Raw genomic sequence first — 23567 nt, 5'->3', positions numbered from 1 at the left:
ACTAAAGGTTCAGACATTTGTTTTTAAGAGAAAAATGAAAGAAGGAAACAATACAACAGATATTTTAATATGACTTTAATGTTTATTTTCTAGATTTAATTAAGATTATGAATCAGAATCAGTCTCCAACTCCACTGTAAAGTTTATCTATTACTTCTTCTGCTCAGGCACCTGCAAATTAAAACAAAATTGTAATGCTTAAATAAAGTCATATCATCTCAGCACTAGTTACATATGCAGAAGTCATGTTAATCAGCATTATAAAAATGTATGAAATTTTCTTCACTGCACTTGTGCTTCCCTTACTATCGTTAAGCCATGATACAAGATAACTTTGCACTTACTTGTCATTTCTGGCAAGTGGATGGTGCAATCAATTTGCACAAAGATGAATTTATTTCATCCAAATATTTCATGTGAATAAAAATTCCAAATGGAGGCACTTGTCCGATCAGACAAGATATATGCATATTGTAGTTAGCTGGACTCTAGCTCTGATAGTCCCGGGCAATAGGATAAGCTGATTTTGTTATCAGTTTAGAAATGCATCCGCTTTGCAAATACTATGCTTTAAAAGACGAAACTGAATCCAATATTGATGAAATAAGAGTCATTTGGATTACCTTGTTTTTTATCATTCTGCGTTGGTTGGGTGCATATTTGAGGGTCTCTGATATGGTCTCTTCCATTCCATTTGCCTTTGCTTTGCCATTAGTTTTCAAGCAGGCTTCTGCATGAGTAATACAATGTTTTAAAATAAGTTTCACAACAAAGGATGCATTGCATTTTTCTAAATGCCAGCAATAATCAATGGAATATTTTTAAAACATGTACTTTGAAATGTGTCTCAAGTTACTTTATCAATTCATTTAAAAATCTCTGGCAAGTCACATGAAAAACACAATTTAAATCAAGCCATACTTACTTATCAAAGACTTTCTCATTCACATCCTTTACCTCACACAATAAATATCAGCAACACCAACATTAAATTCACACAATCAGTACAAAACCTAGGTGTTACTCTGGACAGTACTCTCACATTGCACCAACATGTCATGAACATATGCAAGGCTGCGTATCTTGAGCTGAGACGCATCAGCTCCATTCTCAGATATCTTTCAGTTGATGCCACTAAAACACTTGTGTGTTCATTACTGCTTTCAAGACTGGACTATGGTAACTCAATTCTGTCTGGTTCATCTTAATATCTACTGCAGAGACTTCAAAAAGTTCAAAACATAGCTGCTTGGATCATACTTAGAGTACCACAATCAGAGCACACCTCCCCGCTGCTCTGTACCCAACACTGGCTATCCATTCGATCCAGAATCAAACACAACATTAGTTCTCTGTGCTACGTTTCACTGACAGACTCTAGTCCAACATACCTATCCGACCTCACCTATGTGTACACACAAGCAAGATACTTACACTCCTCTTCCGACAATCATATACTCATTATTCTCACTATAAAAACAAAGTCACATGGACAGCATTCTTTTGCATACCAGGGCCCAGCAACATGGAATGAATTGCCCACTGAACTTAGACACAAAGACGCAGTGATCCCATTCAAGAGTGCTCTCAAAACTACTTATTCTGACTACAAAAACAAACTTAATGACTTAATAATGTTAACTACCTTAAATATTCTCAGCATGTTTTTTATGTTTTCTAATTTCATGGTGTTTGTTTTTGTAATCATATCATTGTGTATGTTTTTATGTTGTCTAATGTTGCAAAGCGCTTAGAGCTTCTAAAGATTAGGCGCTATACAAAGTCCTCATTATTATTATTATTATATTTAGCTTGGATGAATATTTTTTAAATCAGTGGCCATAACTAAAAAATGGGATTTTGTTTTATGATCATAAAAGTATGTTGGACACCATCCATGATGTACAATGCTGTCTGACATTTCTATGCACCTAAGGTTTCCATCTCAAATATTAAAGCAAAATGCATACCAAATTTGACAGATTGATGAAAATAAAAAAAAGCAATGCTTACCATTTGAAAAGAGGCAATTGTCACTAGAATATTCTATTCAAAATGATATTAATTTTGGACACAGGGGATACCACCCCCATGTTTTCCTGACTCGTGATATGTCGGCCTATTCTGTGCACAGCTTTAAAAGATGTAATGTTTATCCATCGAGCTATAGAAATGAAATACATTTACTGTAGACTGTTTCTGTCAGCAGTTAAGTTGAGTAATTAGGTCAGGTTTATAGCTAGTTTACAAAATTCAATGTAGAATGCCAATAAATGACGATGTATTTTTGCAAACTAAAGTGATCTTGAAAAAAGATTAGTAAAGTTTAACATTTTATAAAAAATAAGCTATTATGTGGAAAAGAAACAACAATGAAATAGGATGCAATGTGTTTACGTCTAGTTTTGGAAGGTACCGTCTCTAAGGTACCGTCATAATTGTACCGTAGTTTAATGGGTGGAAAGGCCATTGAAAGGTAAGGGCAGTGCGGAGACCATCGAGTATGTTCCAGAATAGCTGAATCTTTGTAGATACATAGATCCATTCGTAACTTCAGTCCGCAAGCGAAACACTGTATTTCGTATCCCAATCCTGACTCGGGTCCGAAGTAGACAAATCCTGTTCTAGCTAAAACATACGAAGAAGGTAATCCTTCCCTATCCGTAGGCCATTTTTGAAACATGTCCAATCGACGGGCACAATCACAATAGTCAGGTAAGAAGACTGGAAAATGGTAGGGTTTGAACTTGGAGTTCTCACTGGATTTCTCACTCGATTCTTGCTGCGGCGAAGTCATCCTTCTGGTGGGTGGCTATCCTCTTACAACCAATGTTTTATACCGACATGTCCATACGGCAAAGTAAAGTGGGTGGGAAGCCGCACTCGCTTCTGCTACACGATTTAATAGACTTTTTCCAAGGGTCGACTGACGATGTGGTGTGTGGGTAAACGTACAATCTTGTTGGGTTGATAGGTGGTCACTATCTCTAGACTGCAAGGCTTCTTTCAATATGCCAAAGTTGACCACTCGACTGGTACGATAATTCAGAGTAAGTCCTTTCACTTTACACTTCGTGTGCACTTCTCCTTGTTTGGCCCAGTATTCGTAGCCGTAATTTTTGGGACCACCACTAACGAAACTTAGAATCTTGTCATCGGGGTGCTTGTCTGTCCAGGCTCCTAAACGGTCTCCTTCGATGTCAGGGTGCTGTTGACTCGGGTGATCGATATAAATGCAACTGTCCATGTCAAAGTACAAGACACGTTCCCCTAACAGTTCTAAAGCTTCGTACAATTTTAAGCGAGCATGAGCTGTCATGTAAGCTGCAATGATGACATTTCCAAAGGGGTCATCTTCTACAAAGTTCAGATCTTCTTCGTAATTCACCAAGATCAAATCCTCACGAACGACGTCCACGTGTTTCATGAATTTGGCTTTGTCGTGAATCATCTGAAAGTAGCGGGAAGGTTCGGTCAAATACTCCGTCTTGGGTAAACACGGTCATTGTGCCATTTTACCCCACAAGCAATTTAACATCACTTTGGCAAACAATCGCCTGCCTTCGTTTTTCTCAATGTGATCTGAAGTAATGCCTTCTTGTGCCCAGAATTTCTCTCTGAATGTCTTTTGGTCTTCGGGAGTGTGACACCAGGACAGATAGCCACTGGCTTCTTGCTCAGTTTCAAAAAGGCATCCACGTAGTCTGCGAAAATGCCTTTCTGCGTGGGGTCACCCTTGTGGAATTATTGTGTCTTGGGAAAGTGGCAAATTTCGTACACTTCTAACAGTTGGTATCCCATGTTCAGAGCTTTGAACAATTCTACGCTGACCCATGTCCCCGTCAAGGCCCGTTCTTCCTGGGTGTGATGACAAGGTTGATCTTGGTTGCACGTTTCAGCACAAGTACGGCACAAAGGAAACATAAGTTTGCCTTGGCAATGGCGAGGTAAGACGGGATGGTATAGGTTCGTGGGAGGCAAAACTTTGCACTTGATCAAGCCTTCGTATTGTCGAATGTTTTTTAGGTCGATGTGTTCGGTGAACAATTGTGGGTGCCCTGCAGGAAAGCAACAATATTTGCACACGTAGGGATACAGTGAACACACGTCCAAGTATATGATTTCTTCTCCTTTCTCTTCGTCAGCTTGGTACAGCAAACAGGTGGCATTGGTCCTTCCTCCGTACAAACTATTACTTGGGTTCAGGGGGTCCATGAACTGGTAACTTTCCATGAGGCGTTTAAACTCGGGATCGGTGTTCAAACGGTGATTGTATTTGTGTTCCCACATTTCCACCACTTGGTATCCTTCCTGTTCTAACTTTAGGCATGGCTGACAAATGGCCTGGTACAAGTCTTCCATGGTTCGTTGTAAGAACTGATTTTTAGTGCCGCGGTCAGGGTAACAGACGGGACATCCGTGAAATAAGCAACCGTTAAACTCGTACATGATCTTGGGGTTTTCTAAGTCCCAGCCATTGACCGAATGCATTCCAATGATCTTTCGCCCTGTCCGTTGCGGGCATGCTGAATCCATTTGTCTTCCTTGTCGCACAAGTAATGCAACCAGCATGGGGCTTTGACCGAGTATTGACGTTTGACATAGTTGGTCGTTCGAGGACTGATGACAGCCACAGTGTTTTCAAGCATGAATCGTTGTCGGTAGACTAAGGAACACGCTTTGGCAATGGTGCAAGCCTCTTTTAAATGATCAACCCCTCCGTGTTCCATGAACAGTTCTCGAAATTTTCCACAGCGTCGCCGTAAAATGTCCATGTCGGAACGACGATACTTTAGCATTTCTTCCTGAAAGTCGAAAGGGTCGGAGGCGTGAGCCTGGTACCAAGCGTAGAAAGTTTCTCGTTCGGTACGCATGTTGTCAGGGTCGTAATAGTGAGCCTGAGGCAAATGGGGTAGAACGGCGTGTTGATTGGCTTTTGTATTGAAAAAGTGTGGAAAGTACCCTTTAGCCATTTCTGTCATTCCAAACATTTTAGGCATTCGACTCAAAGGCATGGCTAAGTAGCTCATCGAATCTTTAAACTGCACTTGTCCCACTTGCATGAAAATGATTTTGGCTCCGTTCAAAGTGATTTTAGGACGTATAACATCTCAAAAGAAACTGTCCATCATATCCGGAGAAATTGTGAGCCATCACCGTGGCATGACAATGACAATCTCCATAATAATGTTCGATGTCCTCTTGGCTCCACGTCTTGTCGATGGGGTCTAAGACCCATTGTGTGAAATCGGCTAGTGTGTTCGGTCCTTGAAAGATTTTTTCACGCCCTCCAGGAATCTTACTGCAGTGAGGGCAATAACTCAAGATAGGTTCTTGAATCACTTCTCGCACGCTCGATGAGCCACGCAGAAGTTAGGAATGTGAATACTGATCTCTTGCATGCATTCGAAATCGAAAAAGATGAAATTGCCTTTCTTCTTCTTGTGACCATCCTCTTTCTCTGGTTGGGATTGGTATTTTTGTATGTAGCATTGGTGTTCCAAGTCCACAATGCAGTGACAAATGTGACATTTTTTCTTTCCTGAACATACGTGTGCCTTGGTACTGTTGATACATAGACCTTGTCCACACATTGGGCACAATCTCAGGAGTTGACAAGCACATTTCTTCTGTGAACCTTGCATCTTCAGATGTTGTTGGTAACAGGCAGGGCTGACAAATGTGCGCAGACAAGCAGGACAATGCACTGGTTCTTGCCCTTCGCTCAGACAGGGTTGAGAGGCCAAACATCCTGAGCATTTCGATCCACAATGTTTGTGTTGCTCTCGATTATTATAACCATCATAAGTCACATTTCTCACAGTAATATTTGTATCCCAGGAATCCAGTGATAGTGGTAATGGTATCGAAATGGTCATCGTGATGATAGAGGTGAATGTATTTTCCATCCTTAAAGTCTTTCCCTCGAAACAACAGAGACCCGCGCACTTCTTGAGGGTGCACTTTCAAGGTGTATCGTGGAGCTAGGGCATCTTGCAATTTTTGCATCTCAGGAATGCCACAGGATGTGTCTTTGGACAGGCATGCTTGTTGTAACAGAAGTTCTGCTTCATTTCGTTGTTTGGCTCGGTTCGATTTTCGAATGTTCTCCCAGGCTCTTTTCCATTCTACCGTGTCGTTCTTGTCGGCATAGGTTCATCCCACCACGATGGCTCGGGCTAAACACATGTGGTCTTGAAAATTGTTAATTTGGACAAGACTTGTTTTGGTAATGCGAAGGTTGTTGACCAATAAGGTCTTTCTGCATTGTCCGGTCCCTTGAGGAGGAGAGACGTGGGTCATGTCCAGTGTGGCTTTTCCATCGGTGATGTCAAACTGGTCATTAGATTGTTGCACGTGTTGAATCTTGTCCATGACTTTGGAAGTGGTCAATTCTGCAGGGCTGCTAAACTCGATCCAAACAGGGGATTTCAAGCCGTCATGTTGTATGGAAAGTCTCAAGCGATCATCTTCTTTGGGTTGACATTGTCGCTTGAGTGTGGTGAGCAAAGAATCCCACATGTCGGTGATGAACCCTTTTGCTTTCTCTAACAGTACTTCAGACTTGAAATCTTTAAACTTCACTGTGTATTTGTAAGCCGTAGTTCTAAATTTTCTAGAGGGACGCTTTTCCGTCTCTCGAATGTCATAGTACTTTTCAGGGTTGACTAAGGGTGGTAAACTTTGTTTAGAGGGTTTGGATTCTGGTTCACTCATGTCCTCTTCAAAATCACTGGCATGAATTTGTGCCAAGACTTCAGCCCTAGTACGAGGCGATAGATCACGTTTCTGCCTCTTACTTTCTTCTTCTTTCTTCTCAAATGAATTGGATCATTTCATCTCGATAGCAAAAAGTCAAATGACTAAAGTTTAAACACCATGGATTAATTTATAGTCATAGCAGACCAGCGTATATAAAGGGTATGTGTCTTGTCCTTTCACTATTCATTTCACTCTCAAACTGAGCACAACAATGGAAGAGACTACCAAGATTGAACGTTTCATCAGAGCTTTGCGAGGGGTCATTAGAAAATTCTCTTCAGACCAGCCGAGGGACTACTCTCCTTCCTTTCAAGATAAAAGTCAAGATACTTGCTATATCTGTCAGAAGAAAGGGCATTGGTCTTCAGAGTGTCCAGACCATCAAAAAAGAAAAAAAAGGGGTTAGAAGAGACAAAAGTCAAGATACCTGTTATTATTGTCAAGAAAAAGGACATTGGTCACCAGACTGCCCAAAAAAGAAACAAGAGGAGTCAGAAGAAGAGAGGGATTCTTCAGAGGAAGAGGAAGAAGAAGAGGAAGAAAACAGACAGGTGAAGAAAAAGAAACAGGAGAAGAAAAGAAGGGAAGAAAGTGAGGAGGAAGAGGAGGAAAAGACTATGACGGTGAAGAAATTAAAAAAACAGAGAGTGAACAATGAGACAGAATAAGTCTATGAACTTTTTAAAGTGCTCTGTTGTGAATTGTGAATTGTAAATATTTATAAAAGAATAAATTAATTATAAAAGGTAAGTGTCTTTGGGTTTTGATTTTAAAATAAGAACCTACACTCACGCACACTCATACACAGACAGGTACTATTGGGTAAAATGTTTTTTTTTAGTTATTGGCAACTGAAAGCCTATCTCTTTTCGAGAGACGTGGATGGCCCTGAAAAGGGCCTTTTTTGGTGTAAGGGGTGAGTTTAAACAATCAACTTTAACTGTCTTAAGCCTTTGCCATGGCCAAGGCCTACTTCTGGACTGCGTACTGTTGATGATGATTTCGTTGAAATCACTAAGGATGGTGCAGTAGGCATAGTCACAGGGTTGGAGTGTTTAGCTTGGGAAGGTCGTATTCTCTTCGGCCGTAATAAAGAAGTCTGATACATCTGTTTCAGACTTCTTAACTAAAATGTCTAACAGTACCGTGACCGTTTGATTTTGACACCCTTGTTTCTTTGCTGCTGCGTCTTCTTCTTCTTGTTTTTTTCTTACCTCTTCTTCTTGCTGCTGTTGCTGTAGGAGAAAAGCTTGTTCCGCTTCCTTTTGCTGTTGTATAAATTTCTCCAATTCTTCTTTCTGTCTCTGTCTAAAATTTTCCATGTGCGGTAATGAAGGAGAAGGTGACGAAGGTTCAGGAACAAATTCTTGCAAGGTAAAAAAATCCACAAAATCCCAATTCACCTCTTCTGAAAGTAAGTCTGGGTTCCCTTGGGTAGTCTCCACCATCAGTGCACCCAAACTGATCGTTTTCTGAGTTTCCGTCATGTTGAAAAACTGTCGCTTAGATTGACTACGCACAGGCGCTAGCGAATCTATATAGACTATGTGACATCACAGACTGCTCTCTTCGGATTGGACGTGGGCTGACTGAATTTTGTAACGCGTGTTTGGATTGGTCAACAAACTCAATCCGTTTCAATCCTTCCTCCCCCTATAAATAAGTACAGTTCACTGCATTCCTTCACCTGTTACTCAGCACCCCAACATGTGGACCGATGTACAATCTTCAACGCTTGTGTCTTCGATGATGTTCCGGACGGACATATCAATGTATGTCCGATCCAACTGGACAGTTATCCACAGGACAGACACCAGCCTGTGGATGCGAAGAATCTTATGTGGAGCATCAAGGATGCCTCAAAAGAGTCTTAATCTATGGTCCTGCAGTCAGGCACAGCCTAAGGTCAAGAAGAAGATGTCACAGATGCCCTTTATGTTAAGGGTATATTAACATAAAACCAAAGGCCCTTTTCAGGGCCATTCCTATCTCTCGAAAAGATCTTGACTTTCAATTGCCTACCCCTTTTTTTATTTTTTTGTTTAAAAAAATAATAAAAAAATAGAGACCCCTCCCTGTTTCAATTTTCGCCTGTTCCATTTTCATAGACCCATCAGGTCGGGACCTTATTAAAATAGGGTCCCGACCCTGTTCCATTTCCCCTAGTCCCAAGACAGTCCCACGATTTATTCCCCATGTTCAATTTCCCTTGTCCCTAGAGTGAATAGTTTTTTTTCTTTCTCCCATGTTAAATTCCCCTTGTCCCTAGAATGGATATTTTTTCTTTTTCTCCCATGTTAAATTACATAGTCCCCAGAGTGGATATACCCTTTTTAACATGGAAGTTCCCTAGTCCCTAGACCGTCCCTATTCACTACTACCATTGTCATTACCAGCCTGAAACCAAATTTAATGCCATTTGTATAAATTCATTTCAAATAAATATTATGATATAGTTGAAGTGTAAAGTCAAGCAAGTATTCTGTTTGCAGATTTTACATTTTAGATATTATAGTAAAGTCATATTTTCTCTTGTTTAGTAAACTTTATTGCAACTGGTTCCAAAATAGTAAATCTTATTTAATGTTCATTCACCAGAATAGGTATTAATACAATCCCGAATTAACTGTATGGTACTAAAATATACCCTGATCTTGTGTGAGATTGTAATATACAGAACTATACCTCAAGACAACAATAATATATTGAATTTATATTGTATCAAGACTGTCATGGTTATGAACTCCAACTTTATTCAGGTTTTTTCATAATAAATGATCATCTTGTGCTATGGTTGAAAAGAAATCAAAGTTCAGTTTAACTCCATTCTCTCCACATTTGTAAGTTGTTAAGAGGCATACTCATCCTCAGTGTTATAGTAAAATGTAATCTTATTTGGATCAATCTTGGTGGTGTAATATATGAATGGAGAAAGAATATTATCATCCAGATTAAAATATGTTTTATTCAGACTCTACTAAAATTTTTAGTTGGATATGGGTTACGGAGCCTGATGTGTACGAACAAAGCAATGTGTACCATGACCTTTTTAATTTAACATTTTAAACTCCTGCAGAAGAAAGAGATTTTTTAGATCCATTAATCTGTATTAACAAAAACATTTCTTCAGTATGATTTTCAATTACTTAGTATTGACAAAACTCATATTTTAAAGTTGTTGTTTTTTTGTGTTTGGTTTGGCCTTTTATGGTAAACCAACACAAGTAAGTTATTTAGTGCCAAGGCACTTTAAGTATAGTGCCTTGCCCAAGGACACACCATGGTAGCTAACCCAGGTTGGTCTGATGGTAGAATTTGAACCTACCTTATTTCACAGGTCCAGAAAGCTAACCACTGAGCCACTACAGCTCCCCATCTTATAGTGGAATGCTGGTATACTTTATGATCAAGAAGGATGGGTTGGGGTATGCATGTTGCATCTGAAAAAAGTGATGGAATTTTTGTTTACATAATATTTTAGTCATACAATATGAATCATTTTCTATAGATTTAAGATGTATCAGATCAAGTTAAGAAAAATCATATATTCTGTTTCCTGGGAATGTACTAAAATTCACTGTTATTGTTTGATTTTTTGGTAGTAAGCTTACTTGGTATTTTTTTCTTTTTAACTTGAATACCTAATTTGTTAACATCCTATTCTAAATCTTCAGAGTTCTGTCTATTAAGTGACAACTGTTGATACATGTAGGGAAGTTTTTGTTTATATCTTTTGATTTTTGTGATTCTGGAAGTTGCAGTATTTGTTGTTGTATTATAACCATTTCAGTAATTTAATGAATGCAGAGTATACTGCTCTATAAATGAAATTTAAGTGAAAATAATGTAAAAGTATGTTTCACTGCAAATATAAATTGTTTAAAATAATATATCATTTATCATATGACTATTCAATTGTGGTAACTAGTATTCCATCCAATATCTATATATTAAAATATGTCTTTTCATACAGCTGGTGATCATTTAGATACAAGTCCAATTGAACATAATCAAATTATCAATGCAGGTGTTTTTATTAGTAGTAGTATTGCAAGTATAAGTGTTAGTATTAAGATTTCATATACAGGTATGATAAGTGTATCATAATGTTTAAATGATGCTCCTTGTTACAACATAAAATATGTTCATTGAAACAAATGGTTCACTGGTAAATTGGCAGCAAAGGTCTTCACTGAATTATGTTGCATAAACTATTTTACAATAAAACATATATGATGCATCTCAATTATGATGAATGTGAGGAGGAGGATTAATAATAATGCAATTTAAGTTATCTTCATAACATAAGTTCTAGCAGATGTGTAATTTTTATGTGGTTCATCATCAGTTTGAAACTGGTCTGTGATTTCTGGATCTGGACATACCTGGTCCCCTGCTGTTGTGCTGCTATGGTCTTTACAGTTCATTAGGATATCAGTTACACTTGGTTTACATTTAGAACCCCATGGGATGGAATGCCCAGTTTGAAACTGAGAGAATGGTTAATTATCCATAATATAACTCCTGCAGTTATTATTAGGTTTGATATCAAGGTCTTTCTTTAAAAGCTTTTCAACTCAGGTTCTGTTCTACCATACAGATAAATAAAGTCAAATTCAAGGCTTTCAGATTTGTCCAGTTTGTTTCATGTGTTGCGGCAGACAGACTGTATATTGCCACTGTACCATATAAATATCAGTGCTTAGTCTGCTCTCAGTTGCTGTGGTTTGATTAGTTACAAGTGTCATCACATGTGACTAATTATTGACCAATGTAATGAAACTTGTATAATTAGAAGGCTGTATTTAAAAACTCTAAAGATCTTAAAAAGAAAATTGGATCGGGGTAAGTAAAACCTTTTACTTTGACCATTTGGCTAGAAAATAATTTTCAATAAGTTTAAATTGGATAATAGTAATATAATAATTAATTACACAAATCAGAATAAAAGCTATTTGCATATCCCCTTACAGCTGTTGCTTTTTCATAGTACTAAGTAGAATAAAGTATAGTTAAGACAGATAGCTTTAAGCTAGAATTAAACTCAAATAAATTGCAAGAAATCAAAACAAACCCAGGATTAAAACTAAAGAAATATCCCGTCATATATACCTTACATCAAATAAAGAAACTCAAGATGGATAACAACAAAATTAATGTCACATCATCAAATAGTTATCTCAGCTGCCTGGTCAACCTAAAGGCAGATAAACTAAGGCAAACTTACTCCGAAGCAGTCTCATCCCCCCAAGAGAAAAACGACAGATACAGTTCTTAACGCCAATTTTCAACTCGACCCCAACTGACTCGATGAGTAGACTCTACCTGTCACCAAGCGTAAACGAGAATGTGGACAATCTACCGAGTAACCGCAAAACTACATCCGACATGAGTACCCAAACTGAGGAACAATACTCAACAAGCACAAAAACAACCCAGACCACGCTGGTTAAAAACACTAGCAGCCAGGGGACTCAAACTGAGAACCTACTAGATGAAACAGAACGCCCTCACCCTACCACAAATAAAGCAGTCACACACGACTCAACAAAAGGTAAGAATAATAGGAAAACCAAATCCCAAATACCAGTTAGAAAGAATAAGGAACACACTAACTGTCAGAATACAAGACCCAGCAAGCCGGTTATGGACAACGAAACAAAGTCAGCTAAAGAGACAAACACCAGGGGAAAAAAGACCAGTCTGCAAAATATCCAAAACAAGAAACACCCCGCTGAACTGACTCTCTTCGTCAAGGGAGTAAATTCCAAAATAACGAAGTTAGCCTTTAAAACCATAGCATGGCAATTGAACAAACATCACCAAGGAGAATTCACGCTTAAAAGCACTAGAGACGACTTGCTGATAATCAAATGCACCACTGAACAACAGATTGCCAAATATATGGAAATTGAAAGAATAGACCAAATAAATGTTCAGGTCACTAGACACAACAGAACAAAACAACACATAGACCCAAACCCCCCAAAAACACACAACAAAGGAGTCATATACGTATCAACTCAAAATAAAACCAATGAAATAGTAGACTACATAAGGAGTAAAGGACAGGAAGTAGAGAAAGCAATCCGCCTAAAAACAAGAAGGGGAAAGGATAGCACTGCAGTGGTACTCTTTTTTAAGGGCGCCACCCCAGAAACTATCAAAATAGCCGAAAAACTCGAGGCTAAAAAAATTTTTGCTTTCAAAAACAAACCACGGTTCTGTGGCAACTGCAAAAATTGGGGGCATTACTCTAAGAGTTGCGGAAACCTATTCCGGTGCAATCAATGTGGTCTTCACCACCCAGACTGGAAAACATGTAGCGCCACCAATCAGCACTGCGCTAACTGTAGTGGTAACCACAAACCAAACCACGCAGAATGCCCCAGGGCTCTTAGAGAAGCCCTAATAGTCGAATATATGATCTCCCATGGGGTAAACTATAAGCAGGCCAAAACAAAAATCAGGATACCAAAAACAAAATAAATAGGTAGCACCCTCACTGGTAGGAAACACGCATAAAACGAAAACAACAGTAAATTAAACAAACTATTAAGACTTTTTGCACTAGAGATGGATTCCAGAGCAGAAATCAAAATATGGCAATGGAATGCACGCGGCCTTAGGGCCCACGCTGACCAACTAAATAACAAAATACTTGAACAGGAAAGAAAACCAGATGTTATATGCATACAGGAAACCCACCTAAATGATACCTCACGTATCCCAAACATCATAGGCTACAACACCAAATACCTAAAGCATCGATCCCCCACAGCAAGAGGAGGGGGGTTAGCAACCTTTGTTAGAGATGGAATTACATCAGAAATGCATAAATTAACAGATAGTAGACCGCCCAATGACTTCGAAATACAGATAGTCAAAATAACCGCTCAAACTAAGCAGGTACTAATCGTTAACCTCTATGAAACAAATGAGCAGCGCAATTTAAGTGCAGACGAAACAATCAAAATGATTAAAGACTGTGGAGAATGGGTGGTAATATGCGGGGACTTCAATGCGCACAATGAACTATGGGGGAGTCAAAAGACGGACATTAAAGGAAAAATTGTAGAAAAATGGGCACAAAAATGCAACTTAGTTTTTCTAAACAACGGAATGCACACCCGGATAGATGACAGAACAGGCCACACATCAGCAATAGACCTATCTCTATGCACACCAAGATTAACAGGCATTTCTGATTGGCAAATTGATGAAAGCGACCCTATGGGAAGTGACCATTACCTTATAAATATAGAAATACAAATTAGAATACCTCAAAATAAAGCGTCCTTCACACCAAGATGGAAATACGAACAGGCCAACTGGATTAGGTTCAAACAGATAGGTGACTCAATCGACCCAGAAACCATATATCACCGGGACATTGACACCTTTAATGACAAATTAATAGAAACCATTAACACAATGGCCCAAGAAACAATTCCTAAAACTAAAGGAGTAGCACCCAAACCCACGGTGCCCTGGTGGAATAATGAATGTAAAATAGCAATTAAAGAGAAAAAAAGAGCTCTAAACAAATTCAAAAGAACTAAAAATAATAGGGACTTTAACTACTACAAGGAAAAGGAAAAAACTGCCAAACAAACTATTATGATAGCTAAACAAAACTCATGGAGAGAATTCTGCTCAAAACTAGATATTAACACAAAATCGAAGGAGGTGTGGCAAAGAATTAAAAAAATGAGAGGCAAAACTAAATCAATAACCCCCAACATACCTGGACAAAACAACAAACATAAGGCAGAATTATTCGCAAACTATTTCGCCAACATGTGTAGCAATACCAACTTAGAGGATAAGTTTAAAAATCATAAAAGGCAATTTGAGGAAAGCAACTCTGACAACATAAAGGAAGCAGGAAATAATGACGGCCCACTAAACCTTCCGTTTACAGAAGCTGAATGGAGAAAGGCCCTCGCCGGCAAAAAGACCACATCCCCCGGGGAGGATACTTTGGGGTATGAAATGTACAAGAACCTACCCAAAAAACTTGTCACAATTGCACTTAACCTCATTAATAAAATATGGGAAACCAGTACCATACCTATAAGATGGAAAAAGGCAGTAGTGGTCCCGATTCTTAAGCCTGGAAAACCCTCAAGCGATATAAAATCATACAGGCCCATATCACTAACAGACAATATATGTAAAATAATGGAAACTATGGTAAACAACAGGCTGAAATACCATTTAGAAAGCAAAGGACTACTAGCTAATACACAGAGCGGGTTTCGCAACTACCGAAGCACAATAGACCAACTCATGAGACTAGAAACCGCTGTCAAATTAGCATCTAGAGAAAAATTTTAAAAATCCAGATATGTTACAGCCATCTTCTTAGACATGGAAAAAGCATATGATCTAATGTGGACTAAGGGACTGATAAGTAAACTTAAACCATACGGAATAACTGGCAATATATACAAATTTATTGCTAACTTCCTAACCGATAGAAAGATACAAGTCAGACTAGGACAAGACTACTCCGAACGATACAAACTGGAAAATGGCACGCCACAATGAAGCGTAATCAGCCCAACTTGAAACAGCGGTAAAACCCAACCACCTTGACTTATCCCAATTCGCCGATGACAGCGCCGTATGGAAAACTGGCAACCCAGCCAGCAGAGAAACGACCAAGCACTTACAAAAAGGACTAAACGATATAGGAAATTGGACAGATAAATGGGGATTTAAATTGTCACCTCTAAAAACAGTAGGCATAGTTTTCAATCCGGGAGGTGGCCACCCCCCACCCACTCCAAACTTAACCCTAAAGGGGGTACCCATCAAATTCGAAAAACAAGCGACACTCCTAGGTATGGTATTCGACCACGAACTCACGTGGGCAGCTCATATCCAAGAACTCGTAACGAAGTGCAAACGAGACATCAACCTCCACAGAAACCTCAGAGGGGTGAATTGGGGGGTTGATCAAAAAACACTCGTTACCCTATATAGAGCACTTATAAGAGCAAAATTGGACTACGGTTGCCAGGTATATGGAGCGGCGAACGCCACGTTACTAAAGAAACTAGACACAGTCCAATCAAAAGCGCTAAGGGTATGCACCGGCGTCCTAAATGGTACCCCCACACAAGATATCTTAATAATAGTAGGAGAACCCCAGCTAGACCTAAGGCGGAAGGAATTGATGCTGCGATACTCGACTCGAATATCAATACACCAACCCAACCACCTCACGCTACAAGCCCTCTTAGCATGCGACAAACCATTCGATACAAAAGGAAAAAATAAAAAAATACCTAGTGGGAAAATAATTATAGAATTAAAAAGGAAATTTCAAATCGCAAATATCAACCCAGAAAAAATAAGGTACTACCCAGACCCCCCGTGGACCTGTCCCACACCACAAATAGATCTTAGCTTACGTAAACTAGGACAAAAACAAAATGACCCGATAGGACTAAGAGCATCAATACTAACGTACATTGACAACAAATACGAGACATACACGCAAATCTTCGCAGATGGATCAAAAACCAAACATCCAAATAAAACTGCAGCAGGGATAGTGATCCCAAAATTTAGATGTCGCCGTTGGAAAAAGACTCCCAGACCAATGCGCTATATACACGATAGAATTCATGGCAATACTAATGGCATTAACATACGTCAAAACATACCCCACAACTAAGGCAGTCATTCTAAGCGACTCTTACAGTGTACTACAATCGTTAGCAACAGACCAATCCAAGAGCAGACCTAATATGATTAATCATGCAAGATCACTACTTAAAGAGATTGAAAAAAAACAACAAACACGTTGAATTCGTATGGATACCCTCTCACATCCATAATCCCAGGCAATGACAAAGCAGATGCAGAAGCAAAAAACGCCACAAACGAACCAAAAGCCCAAAATATAGCATACAGCGTCACTGAAATCAATAACATGGGACAAGATCAATGACATGTGGCAAGAGCTATGGGAAAAATCGGATGCAAACAGTCTAATACACACGATGATGAAAAAAGTAAGTAGAAAAGTCGAAAGTCCGACCTTCAAAAATCCATACGATATAACAATAATAAATAGAATAAGAACAGGTAAAACACTATTGGCAGGATGCGCAGGGAAACACATAAAAAGGGGACCAACCGAAAACTGCCCCTACTGCCCAACTCCAGAAACAATCGCACACTTAATAAATATATGCCCCAAATACAACCAGGAAAGGGCCGAACTAAAATCTCAACAGGAACAAATAGGAGAACGGTGGACATACCCGGAGTTACTTGTGGCAAAAAACAATAACATAGGAATGACCTATAATAACATCATGACATTCATTAACAAAATAGGCAAAAGGGGACAAATCTAAACCGAATGAAGGGTTGGGTATAAAGAGAGACCATGTAAAGAAATTAAAACCAATAAACCTAAAAGATCGAACCAAAAAAGAAAAAAACCAATCAAAATATTACAAATCACTGTTTGGGAATTGTGACGGCCAGCTCGGGCTAGTGGGTTCACAGACTGACACCGCCGCTCATAACCCGAACAATAAAAACCAGATAAGGACGAATATTACAAAATCACTGTTTTGGAATTATAATGGCATGCTAGGCCCCGTAGGTTCAAAAAAAAAAAAAAAAAAAAAGAAAAAAAGGAAAAAAAAAAAACAAAAAACAAAAAACAAAAAAAAAATATTAAAAAGTAAATCAAAGACCAGTCAAAATATTACAAATCACTGTTTGGGAATTGTGACGGCCGGCTCGGTATCGTGGGTTCACAGACTGGCACAGCCGATCATAACCCGAACAATAAAAACCAGATAAGGACAAAATATTACAAAATCACTGTTTCGGAATTATAACGGCATGCTAGGTCCCGTAGGATCAAAAAAAAATAAAAAAAATATAAAAAAATAAAAATAAAAAAAATATACATTAAAATAAATCACAAATAGCTAAGCTAAACAAAAATAACAGGTAAATAGCCAAGTGGTCAAAGCGAAGGGAAACAAAGGCAATCAAACCACCTCCCTCGAAGAAAACATCTCACGGCGAACATGGCAGTATCAAAAGGACGAGAAGACCAAAATAGAAACGGACACGGGATAAGGCAGAAAGAGCTGAAATAAAGAAGAGCAGGAAAAGGCACAGGATGAAGTTAAACGTCCTAAGGCAGTAAAAGAAGAAAGAACAGGACACTTGCAGACCTTGGGGAATGAAGGCAGAAACAATGAAAAGAGTATGCCTCAAATAATCAAACCACCCCCACCCCCCAGTATGAAAAGAATTGCCTTCCCGAAATCAAACAAAAGAAATAAGGCCACCCCCCCCCCACATCTACTTATAAGTGTGAATGAGAAAGTGAGCGTGAATGTGTGTTGTCGGGATATGTGGGAAAAGCAGAAAAACGAACAAAAATGTCTATAGCCATCACACAAATATAGCATACACACTCCCTACCCACCTTTTTTTTCTTTTCTTTTTTTTTTTTTTGTCTTTTTTACAAACAAATTTTACCACATAGGGCTTTCATTCTGACCCACGAAAGCCCTCTTTTGACCAACAACTTACTGGCCCTGAAACACACTGATTGGTTTAAAGCCACACGTACGAAATACTTAACCAAATTGAGATCTCCAAAACAAAATAAAGGGCTACTAAAAGCCTACTAGATGTGAAAAAATTTTCGGAAAATTCAAGTACGCAAAGTACACAAAATTTAATAGACCTTACAAAAGATAGGAAAATTCACAACTCAGGAATATCTGAAGCGTATGTGACAATCACATGTTTGGCAAGATAGTACAGGAATAGCCCAATAAATATAGGGAACTGGGCATTGATTGCAACGAAAATTTCATAATACTGCTGCTGGTGTGCTTCGGTTACTGCCTGAAATGAGAGAGGAAGGAGATGCAGGATGCAGAAACAGACCACCAACGGAGTACAACGATGGAGAAGGTTGCAGCGATGAGAGCCTGGGCGGGACCTTTTGGGGCACCTGGGCTTCGGCTTGCTTGCTTGGGGGCATTGTATAAGTTAATCGCTAAATTCAAAAAGTACACAAACGTGTACAAACTAAACAGTCGCACATACCGAAAGGTGCACGTGACTTTAATCCAATGAATGAATGAAATGTGTGCTAGAGGGTAGGGTTAGCAGTTATACTCCCAATTATGTTTGTGACGAGCAAAAGCAGCTGCACAAATTTGAGCTTTTAGTTTGGTTCTGGTAGGGTCAAAGGATGCAGGTACATTTTACATTCATTTTTTACTAGAAATAGCTATTTTCAATATTTTTCTGTGACAAGGCAACTAAAAGAATCAGTATGTGCCTTATGCATGAATAAAGTTCACTAGTACTATAACAAATTAGCATACTTTTCATCACCCCTCTACCATCAAGATTTTTTTATATTTACCTCTGTAGCAGACACAAATAAAAGTCGGCAGCTCATTTGCAGACTAAGTTACGCATATGATCTCCAATGCTCATCTAACTGTGACAGGCAGTCACCAACAAGCCAACCTATTTCCATGCCTAACTCAAAGTAAATCTGAACCACATTATAGATTTAGCTTATGTGTAAATTTATAAATGCTAGGCTTGTGATAATTAGGTTCATGCCTTCTACCTTAAAAATTAGAGGGATGTCAAAATACGAAACTATCCAGTGAGACCTATGATGTTAATTTTAATCCCTATGGGATTTGTGACATAAAAAACCCAAATGCTTTATGTATTAAAAGGTAACTAATGGGGGCAGGATCTGCAGTGAATCAATGGTTAGTATGCTAGACTCCTGATAAAAATGTTTGTGTTAAAATCCTGTTATCAAGTCAACCAGGTTACCTACTGCAATGTACCCTTGCCTTACTCCAATTCCCTCAGTACTCAGTAAACAACTAGTGTTGCTGTACATAACAAAACCAGTCCATATTGATTTTACATATTTTACTAAATCCTGACAAAAATAATTCTCTAAATAAAGAATGATTAATATGTGATGGTCTCACATGTAATCAAACTCTTCCAAGCTTTTAATGATATGAACCGATTTATCAATGTTTATCAAATTTGCATGAAAAACTATTTCTTATTTGTCATCAAATATGTTCAATGTTTTGATCATATAAGCATTTCTGCTACATTAGATCAAAATAATCTTTTTGTCAGAAATAGAGCCCTTATTGTATTTGCAAGGTCAACCAATCAGATGCAGAATTTGAGTTTAATATGAATGAATATTTTTTTTACAAAATTGCTCTTTTGCTATATCTTGATGAGATAAATCTATTCACCAAGTCTGATGAAATTAATGAGAAATAGTTTTAAGAGCAGTAGCAAGAATGGCTAGTGAGATGTAGAACCACCACATTATATGCATAGATTTTGCTTATAGCCTCAGACATACAAGCAAATAATTAAACAAGTCAGATCTAAATTGGATCATAAACACTGTTGTGCAAATCATAAGAAACTCTGCCAATCAGATGCAAGGTCACTTCACTACCATACCTTTATCACACTCATAATAAGCATCATTGTGAAACTTGACTCTATAAGCCCAATGGCCAAGCATGATCAAACTTGAATCAGCAGTAGTGGTTATAACCTCATGTATTTGTATGCATCTTCACTTCTTCAATCTAGATCTCATTTATATAAGCATGTATTCTACGTTTAGTAAAAACTGCACTACATGTATAAATATTGCATGCGGTGGTAACATACTCAGATGAAAGATCACCTTATTATTATTAATGGTTAACACTCATCAAACTTCAAGGACAACTTAATGATTTTAGCCTATATTGTGGAAGTATGGCTTTTAGGCTGGTTAAAAAACTCAACTAATCTTATACATGATCACATGTATATACTTGGATTTTGCTCATTATTAGATTTATCCAAGATGTTGATTTAAGCCCAAAACCAAGTTTTATATAAACAAATTGATCAGAACTATGGACTCCAAAGTAGCTAATTTCTTACTGTTGAAAGACAGAAGGGGATGTGAAATAAATAACACACTCTGGACCATTACATAAACCCACTTAGCCTTTTGACCAGTTGAGATAAAATATCAACAATAATGTTAAATAAGATTGATAAATTATGTTTTCTCACATTACCTCTAGCCCTTTTCAACATGGATGGTATTTTTCTTCCACATATGTCAGCTCTTAATTAGTGGCCCTTTCCCATCATGAATGTTGTAGGTGAAACTCTCAGAATTAGGCTTTTTAATTTATATCTGTAGAAGAAAAAAACTATTGGTCTGCATATATCAATGTCACCATTTCTGTATTAGATTAAAATACCATATGTGTGTGTGTGTGTGTGTGTGTGTGTGTGTTAATTTTAGAATTTAAGCAAACTTGTCTCCATGTGTTTATTTTAAAACTGATGATGATAACACATAACAGGTTCAATGGATAAAATGTTATTTCTTACTTCTTACAACTGCTCATTATATCTGAATTTACATTCAATGTTTGTTTTAATTAACATATTTGGGATATTGGGCAAATTATTTATTTTGTAGTTTATCATTATATCATTTACCAGTCTTTTATCATTCAAATATGTAATATAGTACCATTATACTGACTTCATATTCTATATGATATCCCAGCAATACATATTAAGCAGATAAGTGCAAATAAAAATGTTCAGAATGTAAAATTTACTCCAAGCTCAAAGAAGATCAGCAAAAGATAATATCCAACAAATTACCAAACAAAAAGCGAAGTTAACGCAGTTACCTTTATTATGACGTCTCCAACACCAACGGTACTGTACAGCTACGTCTTCTGAGTTTTACCGTCATCTTGTCTTTCAAACCAGAATTAATTTCTTGAGCTCTTACAAAATGAAGAAACTTTTAAATACTATAATTTAAGCAGCTTCTTTACATGCCATCAGATAAATTATGGCACAGTGTTATGTCTGTCAGCAAAACGCAACTTCACATTTGGACGGCGCGCTGTGTGGGCATCGCCGACACAGCAACTGACATGAATTCTCTATTAGCAGACAATGATTCGGAATAAATCCTTCGCAAATCTAACATTCTCGATTTTTCATAGTTCCACTTTTCATTGTTGCATCTGTTTGATTGTACAATTGCTAATGATGTTCAATGAATCAACTTCAATTCATCTGCTGTCTGAAATCCCGGTTCAGTTGGTATTTTCTTCCGCGCATGATGCCGTGTAAATAAAAGATACGGTCGACATTCAAAGTGGTTTAGGTTAATTTATTATTTTTCTTTATTAAGGTCATTTGCAGAAAGTGTTTCGCTAGGGTGAGAAAAAAAAATATAACAAAAAGAAAACTTTCTTTTCCAACGCTAATAATGTATATATTTCAATTTGTGATTGATGCTATAAATAAAAAAAAATGATAATAAAGCATTTTAGCCCGTGGCTTCGGCACGGCACTCGTTTTTGTGGGTTTTTTAAAATGTTGTTAGTGTTGTTTTGGGGTTGTTTTTTGTGTGTGTACCACACTAAAAAACATACCAGGTATTAGGCCTAACGTAGGAAAAGAAATTATCCTCTATTTATTACTATTCTTACTGTCAAATGACGCAAAAGTGATCAAATTGCTATTAAGATTTTGTTTTGTATAACACTTACCTCTCGTTTTCCTCGAGATAAAGCAGCCACTTCAAAATGATTATAAAATCTGTGACAGATGAAAAACGTGGTTTAAATAATTCGTAATCGCCTGCCTTAAAATACTGTAGGAATTTGCTAATGTATTTCATGGCCCTCGTTTGAATAGATACCAACGATCATGTATATCGACCAAATTTTGTATATTCCTGCCCACAATCATGTATTTTGTATTAAACCGTATATTACACGAGCGCTCTGTGGCAAACTCGGGGGGGGGGGGGGGGGGTCTCTATTATACCCAGAGGCGTAGCTATGATATTTTGCGCCCGGGGACGAACTATAAAATTGGCGCCCCAGCCCCCTCCCCGTTTAATCACATTTTTGAATATTACCCTTGTTTACTTATTATAATGTAACGTTGTAAGCCTCATTTTGGCGCCCCTGTACCTTGGCGCCCGGGGACATATGTACTCCCCTTCCCCCCCCCCCCCCCCCGCTACGCCTCTGATTATACCTGCTGTATCAGTTGAGAAATATATTGAACAGATCAGGCCCCAATACTCTCGCTCTGAAAAACATTAAAATAATTATATGCAGAATATCGGTAGGTCTCCCTCTTGCCGAAAATGTCAGCACCATATATATTTTGCAAGTAATGTAATGGGTATAATAACACACACACACACACACACACACACACACTTTTTTGGGAGTGGGGGGGGGGCAACGGACAGATGCCCCCATTTCCCAAAAAAAATAAAAAGTATTTTATATTTGTGTATTTCCCCCTCAGATGTGTTCTACGTTTTATTAAAACAAAATTTTATATAAAAAATTTAGTTTTTAGAATTTTTGATGGGGTATTTATGTTTCCATAGTGTTATCTAAAGGGTTGTTCGTCCGAGTCTGGTTTCCCTCACCTTGCTCGAAGTTCATTCCCTTGAAATGTTTTGTAACCTTTGCTATATGTCGCCTAGGTCTCAGTGTTTGCTATATGTAATGGTGTTATATTGTGTGTATGCTATATTTTCTTTATGTTTGAGACAGCAAGTATAGATCAAATATCTTTCCCAGTTGTATTTCTTCCTTTATGATGTTATATTGTATCTTTTAATTTGTTTTATGGTTTTCTAATTTTGACGATGGAATGGTGTACTATTTAGACTTTGT

At 38.0% G+C, this 23567-nt stretch overlaps 2 long non-coding RNA genes across 3 annotated transcripts in view; both read right to left on the bottom strand.

Moving 5' to 3' along the window:
- The window catches only part of LOC149806629 (uncharacterized), a 99214-nt gene that overhangs the window by 15958 nt on the left and 59689 nt on the right, over positions 1-23567 (bottom strand). The gene's annotated exons all lie outside the window — the stretch shown is intronic.
- LOC149806630 (uncharacterized) lies at positions 63-22644 on the bottom strand. Of its 2 annotated transcripts, XR_016424830.1 has the most exons (5): positions 21540-22644; positions 20907-21028; positions 10088-10202; positions 624-730; positions 63-171 (listed from the first exon to the last, which is right to left on the bottom strand). It is a non-coding gene; the product is annotated as an uncharacterized LOC149806630 (long non-coding RNA). The 2 variants fall into 2 exon arrangements; XR_016424827.1 differs by lacking the exon at positions 21540-22644 and having other exon boundaries at positions 20907-21427.

This window comes from Sinohyriopsis cumingii, chromosome 1, assembly GCF_028554795.1.
Source record: "Sinohyriopsis cumingii isolate HCF-2022 chromosome 1, ASM2855479v2, whole genome shotgun sequence".
NCBI lineage: Eukaryota > Metazoa > Mollusca > Bivalvia > Unionida > Unionidae > Sinohyriopsis > Sinohyriopsis cumingii.
This window is presented reverse-complemented; position numbering and strand designations above follow the sequence as displayed.